The sequence below is a fragment of the Puntigrus tetrazona genome, chromosome 3 (assembly GCF_018831695.1).
Source record: "Puntigrus tetrazona isolate hp1 chromosome 3, ASM1883169v1, whole genome shotgun sequence".
NCBI classification, from domain to species: domain Eukaryota; kingdom Metazoa; phylum Chordata; class Actinopteri; order Cypriniformes; family Cyprinidae; genus Puntigrus; species Puntigrus tetrazona.
In genome coordinates, this window is record NC_056701.1 from 3,305,172 (window position 1) to 3,314,338 (window position 9,167).

Sequence of the window (9,167 nt, forward strand, 5' to 3'; positions counted from 1 at the left end):
ATCTGCTGGTCACTAGATCTACTAGAGAATCTGAGACGTTTGACTGAATCAAGATGCTGCTGATCATTGAAGCTCTTCTTCTCATTTTAGCTGCTCCAGGCCAGTTTGTGTTCCAATATGAATATTATAGACATATCGATCATTATGATTCCTATTGCTGCAGGATCACAAAGCTACTTCTGTTGAAAATCAGTTTCCACTGGATATGGCACAGAATTCAGTTGGTGACCAATATGAAAATGTTAGACCTGGTGGAGACAAACTATATGAAGCAAGAAATGTCTAACTCTAAATCTAAGTTGAATTAAGCTGATTGTAATAACAAGAAAAGTTACAAAAACAAGACATACAAAATAGTATTCACTTTACTTTCTATTAACATGCAATACAGATTCTGAAGAAAACACAAATGAAATGCTATTCCACTTATTGCTGGACAAATGGTAAATGTTAAACAAAATGTTAAGAACAAAAAAAAAAAGTTGTTTTGGCTCCTTTGCATAATCGTCTCTTAATCGTAACAGAACAACATCTCTTTGGAAATGCATCTTGCTTTGAAATACAGAAGTGTGAAGGTGCTGAGGTGACAAAATACTCTAAGCTTCCTTGTGAGAAAGAGGTGCTGAATTCACCATAAGAGACGTTTAAAGTCACTGATGTCAAGAAAAAGGTCAGCGAGATCTGTGGTTTGAGACTGTGTTCACAAGAAGTGACCTCAACTGTGTGATATTCAAGAAACCAACCAAGGCTATAACAAAATATAGTGTTTAACATTGCATAGTGCTTTAAACGTAATAATATTATTATTAATAATAATAATAATAATAATAATAATAATAATAATAACAATAATAATAATAATAATAATAATAATAATAATAATAGTGTGTTATGTGTAGGCTAGATTAAAAGAAGTGTCTCAGAGTGTGTCTGCCTCCCGAAAAATGTTAGGAGATTGTTCCAGATTGTTAGGTGCTAGATAGGAAAAGGATCTGCCCCTACAGTCGATTTTGATATTCTAGGTATTATTTTCAAACGGCCAAGTATTGAGGAGCTAAACCATTCAGGCCTTAAGTAATAATTATTAAGATTGTAAAATCTATTGTGCACTGAGCTGAACAAAGTGTTTTGAACAGGGCCTATGCATTCATAAATATCAGTTCCACACAAATCAGTATAAACACTTTTTTTTTCAGTGTAGTTCAATGCTTTACGATAATTGCAACCTAAGGAAATAAAGTTACTCAGTAGCCTCAGAGTCATTTTATTTTTCTTAATTTAGAGTCTTTTGTATCACATAACTGAAAAGCAACCTACCGAACAAATTGCAGCCAGGTTCTTAGAATTTAAAAAAAATTTGAACCAGAAACAGACCAGACCAGACCCTCAGAGGTTGTTGCATTATCTGGTGAGCTAAACCGGTTTACGTGAGCTGAATGTATCTACATCACATATCAGCTATACACTGATGCCTCAAAGCAAGCTTCTGAGAATGACGTTAGCAAACAGATATTAAAGGTGCTGTATGTACATTTTTTAGTCTAATAAACCATAATAGGTTTTCAGATTTATTTAAGAAACATACTGAGTTAACATACTTGTTTATATATATATATATATATATATATATATATATATATATATATATATATATATATATATATATATATATATATATATATATAAAAAGTTCAAGCATTGGCTCAAATTAATATTTGCAGGTATTCTCTTTAGTTCCTGATTACAGTTCCTCAAAATTACAAAAAGTGCCGTTTAAACGTTATAATGATAATTAATGTCTGCATTTGTTAGCTTATGTACTAGCATAGCATAAGTTAACTGATTAGCTTCACAGCTTTGTTTACACAGGAACTGTATTCATGATTTATTTATTTTTTTCCATTTCATGTGATATAACTTGCATTTATTAATTAGCAGTTATTTGTTTCATTATGCACTATTTTGTTCTATTGTGTGTTATATAGTAAGCTATACGTTACATTATCTATTTATTTTAGGCAATGAGATCACTCAGGAACCAAAGGTAATCAAGAACCAAATATAAACAGGGAAAGAAATGAAATACACGAGTGCATGACAATGCAAAACTGTGTTTATTACGCATTTATACAAAAAAAAAAAAATCTGTTTTCCAGTGTGTGTGTGTGTGTGTGGGGCATCATTGCAATGGCTGATGGGAATTGTAGTCCAATGCAAGGGTTTATGTGTTGTGAGAATAATTTGAGGGTGACATCTGGTGGTGAGTGAAATAAAATGCATTGAGTTCATGGCAATACAGATGCTTTGCTTACAGCAAATGTTTAATGACAAAGTAAGCATGAAATTTTAATGGCCCACTATACTAAGTTAAAACAATAAATAGTACTGCCTAAAGTTACATCGTTTCTTAACATACATATACATGCCCACAACAAACCTGAAAAAGCTAACTTGGTTTGTCTCTTGGTTTGTCTCCTGGGTTCCTGAAGAATACCAAATTCAAGACAAGATGTGACAGTTAGGGCTGTTATTTAAGCTAATTTAGGTGTAAACACTTGGTGAACAGTTTAATTGTCAGACACTTTTTGCTGGGTGTGATATTGATGAAACATTGTTGTTATATTTATATTTTTATATTTATTTGACGTTCACAAACTATGAAGCCCCAGACCCATAAAACCCGGAGATATCCTTGTGGGCCGTTAGTCAATCACGGAAGGACACACCACTTTTCAATATCAAGCAGCAGCAATAACTGTTTGGTATAGCTAATAACAGCTGGACGTGGATGGGATCTAGCTATAACCACGCTCCATTTTTATGTCAGGAAAAAGGTGGATATTGAGAAGGTAAATGAGGGAAATGATGAGGCATGCAGAATGACTAGGTCACAAGAGAAACAGAGAGACAGAAAACCACAGACGGAAATTTCTGCACTCCTAGAAGTGACCCCTCTTTTAAGAAATGGCATGCGACAGCAAACCTCCACCACTTCCTTTTAAAGCCTGATGAATCAAAATTTGATTGTGCAAGATTTGAAGCTATTGAAAAGCATATTTCGTGTACATGTCAGTGATCACATACACACCTGTCTGGTAGGAAGAAAGTGTGTAGGACTGGTTTGCACATCACCTCCGAACCCTCCGAACCCTCTGAACCAATCATCCTTGACCGGTATGCCGAGACCGGTAACAGTTCAACATGGAGGAGGTGTTAATTACATCCTAGCCAAGGTTATCAGCGACACAATGAAATCAGGCTTATGATATGACAGGAAAATCAACCCTTATCTTTTCTGGAGATCCAAAGTAGCCTACTCCCAAAGGCGGCGAAAACCTTTTTTGGTCGACTCCGACTTGTGTTCGAGAAGAGGTCTGACGGTTGAATAGTCGAAGCGTGTTCATGACCCGCGCGCTTCATAAAACGTCACTTAGCACGAACTGAATTAGGCGTTTGTGTCTCATGCAGGAATCTGGAGAGAAACGACGATTCTAGTCTGACGTGACTTAGAGTTAAAAGCCACACGCACACCAGACCTTTACAGGTGTTGCATTACGAAGACCTAAACATTTCAGATGAGCTGATGCACCACGACCACACTTGAGCTGTTATATCCACAACACACACACACACACACACACACACACACACACACACACACACACACACACACAGAAAGGCATTTTTAGCAGTATAAAGTGAACTTCTTCATCTTTCAATTATTAAATCCAATCCCTCTGTATTAGATCTGGACCTTCACTATTTTTGATCTGCCATTTTATTAAATCGATTTTTTTTTACTGTGTTCTTTTAGTAATTATTGTGTACTGTATTGTATTTATCGTGCAGCTAATTGGTCATTTAATAGTGCTACGTAAATAAAACCGACATCGACTGACATTCATTTGTTTATTTCTCTTAAATGTATTTATTGTATATGATTTTGAAGCGATTATGAAGGCTGCGTGAGTTTCCTGTTACTCATAGACAGTCCTGCTTGAAACCACACAGACCTTCACAAGACTTGCATTATCAGATGAGCTTGATGCATCAAGAAAAGATCTCTGAATGGTTAAAAAGCACTGGGAAGAAAAGTGACTTGTGCTCTGTTCAGGAAATCTCCCAAACCCATAAGAAAATGCTAAAACTGGCAATGAAAGTTTTGAAAAAAGTGATTTAATGAGTCATTTTTGTTTTAGGTTAATAACTATTTGTCAGAAAACATTAAGTTATTTTTAAGTGGCCTCAGAGTGATCAAATGCTTCTAACTCTTATAATACTTACTATATTTCCTCTCTTCATTGCATCATGTCACAGAATATTTTAAGCGTTTTTTAATTGCCAGCAATAGCATATTAATCGCTGAACGACGTCCTGAGTGCAAGTGTTAATCGGTTTTGATTAATGTAATTTATGAATATTCGTTTTTAATTACTTTTCATCAGGTTGGAGTTAGAGAAGAGCTGCTGTCATGCTGGGGTTTTTGTGGTTTTCATTGTGCAGAAGATCGAAGCTTGTCTTTATAAACACCATGACGCTTTAAATGAGCCGCTAAAAGTCTCTTAGGTGTTCACCCCATTGCATAATAAAAAATAAAAAAACTGTTGAGAAAATGTTAAATAAATGTACTAGCCTTCTTAGTAATATGGACTTTACTTCAGTGGGGGAATATTTTTTTTATTGAATTAAGTAAATTAAGCTAAGTTAAATTAATTAATTAATTTATTTTAAGGATAAACTTTTAAAATACGCATGATGTTTTATACATGAAGCCCATATTTTAAATCTAACATGAAAGCACAGACCTTCAAAAGTACTGCATTAAATGTGAAAATTTGTTTTGTGGTCCTATAAATCTGAAAATTGCAAAAAGCACAGCATTTATATATATATATATATATATATACACATACGAATATATATGTGTATATATGTGCAAGGTTGTGAAAAGGTTTTTGCTCCCTTGTTTTTTTTTCCTACACATTTGTTACAATTCAGATTATTCAGATCATCGAACTATTGAATATTCTACAAATGTAACGCAAGCAAACACAAAATGCAGTTTTGAAATAGCGATTGAGCAAATTTTCAAAGACTTCGAGCGCTCAAACTGTGCAAATCGTTTATTGAAACGTATTAAAGTCGTTTGCCATCGTTCACACAACGCACGAGGACTTTTTCCACTTTCACTCTGACGAAGCATCAAACCCGTTCTCACAAAAAAAAAAAAAACCATTGCGAGGACGCGTTTCAAAGAAAACACCACGTGTTTGGTCAAACGCTACTAAACCGCTCGGAGGTGATGCGCATTTTCCTCTTAGCAGCTGTTGAAGTCATTATTTTTGTTTTCTTTCTGTGAATAAAATAACATATTCTTGTATTACAGTTAAACCACTGATGGCAGATGGAGTATTTTTTACAATGTCTGTCACACTTTTCCAGACTTTGATAGTATTTATTAATACCTATTATTATTATTAATGATACCATTTAAAGCCTCCTAAATATCTTGCATATCTTTTACGGATTTGGAACAGCTTTGGGATGAAATATGAAGCAAAATATAATACATGAACTATATTATAAAGTGATTAATAATACAAAGTGAAATACTGTCTTGTTTTTTTTACTTGGTCCACTGGATCTAAACATGGTCGGATTCTTGGCTTAGCTTCACCAAAACAGACAGAAAAGGTTTTTCTTCAAGGTAAATGCGCCTCTACTGTTACATCTGGTTAGTTTATCTACCTTCTCCTTCAACGTGGAAATAAGCCTATGAGTGAGACCCTTCATAAAGAAATCTAGAGAATAACCAGGCGAAGTAAACGCTTATGCATACAAACCAGTGCGCTCATAATTAAGGTGATGCATTAAAATAATATAAATCTGGAGAACCGGTTTTTGCCGCATGCAACAATCGTCAGACCTAGACGATTGTTAAAGACGCGGTGGATCTACTGATGTGTGGAGTAGGAAGAACGAATCGCATTTTCCCGCAGGTTCACACGTCCGCGGTCAGAATCAGCTCATCACGAAGTCAAACCTGTTTTCTGGCCCTGACGTGAGAGGAACCGGATGTGTGAAACCACAAATACACCAGACTCTCACAAGCGTTGCATTTTAAAGAGCGTGACGGTTAGGTTAAGATGATGCTCCGTGATCACAGATCAGCCATAAGCCATATAAATAACCCTCCTCTTTACCTTTTCGGCGCCTGAATGCGAGCGACGGACCTTTCTGATCACCTCTGCTCTGACCGCCGTTGCTCGTGGCATTGCTGCAGACTACAGTTTTATCAGGTAATTTTGGGCTCAGTGTAAGTCGAGGTCAGTTAAATGCATAATTGTGAAATCCTGCACTGGTTTTTGCCTTTCAGCGTCCGCTCTCCACTAGATCTGAGGGGTCCGACTGAATCAAGATGATCGTTGAAGCTCTTCTTCTCATTTTAGCTGCTCTAGGACGGGTAAGCTTGTGTCCTCGTGCGAATATCACAGACGTGAATGCATACGATTGATTCTTATGATTCTGTTGCCGCAGGAGCACAGAGCTTTTGAAGAGACGCTTCCACTGGATATGGCACCGGATTCAGTTGACGATCAATATAAGGGTTGCGCAAAGAAAATGGCAAAGCTGGTAGAGACAAAATATTTAGAGAAGGAAATCGACAACTCGGGTGATTTCAAAATCGCATGGAAAAAAGGGAATGAATTTGTCAGGACCCCGAATGACAAACACCTGACAAAGAATCATTTAATCGCCATTTATGTGTACAGCGACACTAACATATACAAGCCTTTTAATCACGACACCCGTCGAGCTAAAAAACTGTACGAAAAGAGGAAATATAAATGGTATTCTCTTCACTTTCTGTTAACAGATGCGATACGGATTCTGAAGAAAACACAAAACGCATGCTATGATACTTATCGTGGTACCAAGGACGAATTCGATAAGAAACTTCTGAACAAAACCGTTCGGTTCGCCAGTTTACTTCTTCCTCTCGTGATCAGAAATAGCCCGGCGTTTTGGAAAAGTGTCTTGTTTTGAAATCTACGTGTAAAGGAGCGACGTGGCAGAATACTCCAAGCTTCCTCGCAGGAGGAGGTCCTGATTCCTCCATACGAGACGCTTAACGCCGCCGACGCCAAGACGAGAGGGACACAGAATAATCTCTGGTGTGACACTGTGTACGTGTTGAAAAGCTCTGGGGAAAGAAGCGACCTCAACTGTGCTCTGTTCGAGAAACCAATCAAGAACGTGTTGAAGTAAGGCGCTGTGCGCTTGAAAAAATCATGTATCAGTTCCATGCGAAGATTTTCTGTCCTGTGTAATCTGAAAACCCAACTTTGCTTCGACATAAAATAAATTCAATTACAATATATTATCAGTACATCCAAAATATGTCTCTTCTTGATGAGTTCAATTTGTTTCAGTAAACCTGAACAGAAGCTCACTTGAATATGATATATTTATACTAAGTATCGCATATGCATACCCAAACTTATTCAGGAGACCGAGAAGAGTTTCTGTTGAGTCTTGTGGTTTTCGTCGTGAAGCTTGCTTTTTTTTTTGTGGACAGCTTTACTAACACCGTGACGCTTTACAAAATGAGCAATGATGTTCGTCTCACTGGCTTGAGTCACAAAATGTATTAGCAGCCGTTAAAGCGCTTTAGAAAAGCTTAACTCTAAGTCGGAGACGTCTTTGGAGCAGATACGAGCACATAACACGAGTCTCACTCGTCTTAGACAGAAATTCAAGTTTTTCTTACTTGAAACCACACGGACCTTTATCGCCGGAGACGTTAATATTGGGTAGGATGTGGTCTTTTCCTAAGCGGAATAGTCGCCAACGTTGCTACCGAGAGTTTACAAATGGACTTAGAAATGGTAGTTCGACACTCGATACCATGTTGAAAGGAAATGAATGACGTACGGTGACTCTCGTTCCTTGATGGAGCATATACGGTAATATGGAAGAGTATTCGATAAGTGTTTTTGGTAAAAAATAAGTGAGTGCATTTTTAAAAAGACCACTTATTTTACATGTAAATCTAACAATAATCATATGTGCGTGTTTCCATTGAGGCTAGCTAATGCTTTCAACTGAGAAATAAAGGATTTTTTTATTTATTTTTATTATATAAAGCTAAAAGAGTTAGCAGACTAAGCTGGGGTAGGTACAACGTTCACATACTTGCAAAGTATACCTCAGGGCCCGCCCTAACCTTCATGGGACCCCAAGCAGAATTATATTTAGGGGCCCCTAAGTGCCGCCAGTATGACTGGTTATTGTCAAAGCTTGTTTATTCACACAAATCTAACGCCCGTGATCAGTTTAGCGCTGTAGCGCTGCTTGCTTCATACTATTGATAGATATTAAAGAGCAGAGAGCATCCAGAAACTCTCCATCTCTATCTAGCTAATTGAGGCATAACGATATTGAAATATAACAGCACCCAAAACGTAGGAGCTCTCCAGACCCCTTTAATTCAAAAACAAAGTTGTGCACGACTTTCTCGTCATGCATAGCCACAAGTTGTTTTAGATCATCACTGTTACACTGTATAGTGACAGGAAATTATTCATATCAAAAATTAGGTTGTGATTTACAGCTCTCTGTTGAGTACCAGAATAACATTTGAACGATGTTAACCCACGGACACAAACCCGCTCTGAAAACTTACTTCAGAGGTGGTCAAATGCGTTAATGTGATATATATTAATAAATACATTACATAGACGGCTCAAAGATTCAATTAAGGAACGCATACCCGACTCACCGGATGCAACTTAAGGCGCGATCGCGAGGAAGTACGATTCTGTGCCAAAAAAAAAAAATCGATTTTTTGAAGGCTAACATTAAAACGACTCACTGAAACGCCTTTTAAATTTCCCCCAGATTTGAGTTTCTTTTAAAATGAAAAACCGGTCTTATAGTGCCATCTAGGGCTAATAAACGAGTTCATAGCGCGACTCACCTGAAAGCGGTTTTCTCTTAAATTATTATTTTTTTTAAATTAAAGAAGTGCAAGTAGGATTCAACAGCTCGCAAGCCACAAGGTTCGATTCTGATATGCATTAAAATGAACGTTCTCTCTAAATTTCCCGTGTTTAGCAGATATTCAATAATTGCAATTCGATAACTAAACGGTCAATGACTAACGA

The 9,167-nt window shown here is 36.9% G+C and overlaps 1 protein-coding gene across 3 annotated transcripts in view; it reads right to left on the reverse strand.

Annotated features, from left to right (window-relative positions):
• The window catches only part of rbfox3b (RNA binding fox-1 homolog 3b), a 665,057-nt gene that overhangs the window by 592,214 nt on the left and 63,676 nt on the right, over positions 1-9,167 (reverse strand). The window lies entirely within an intron of this gene.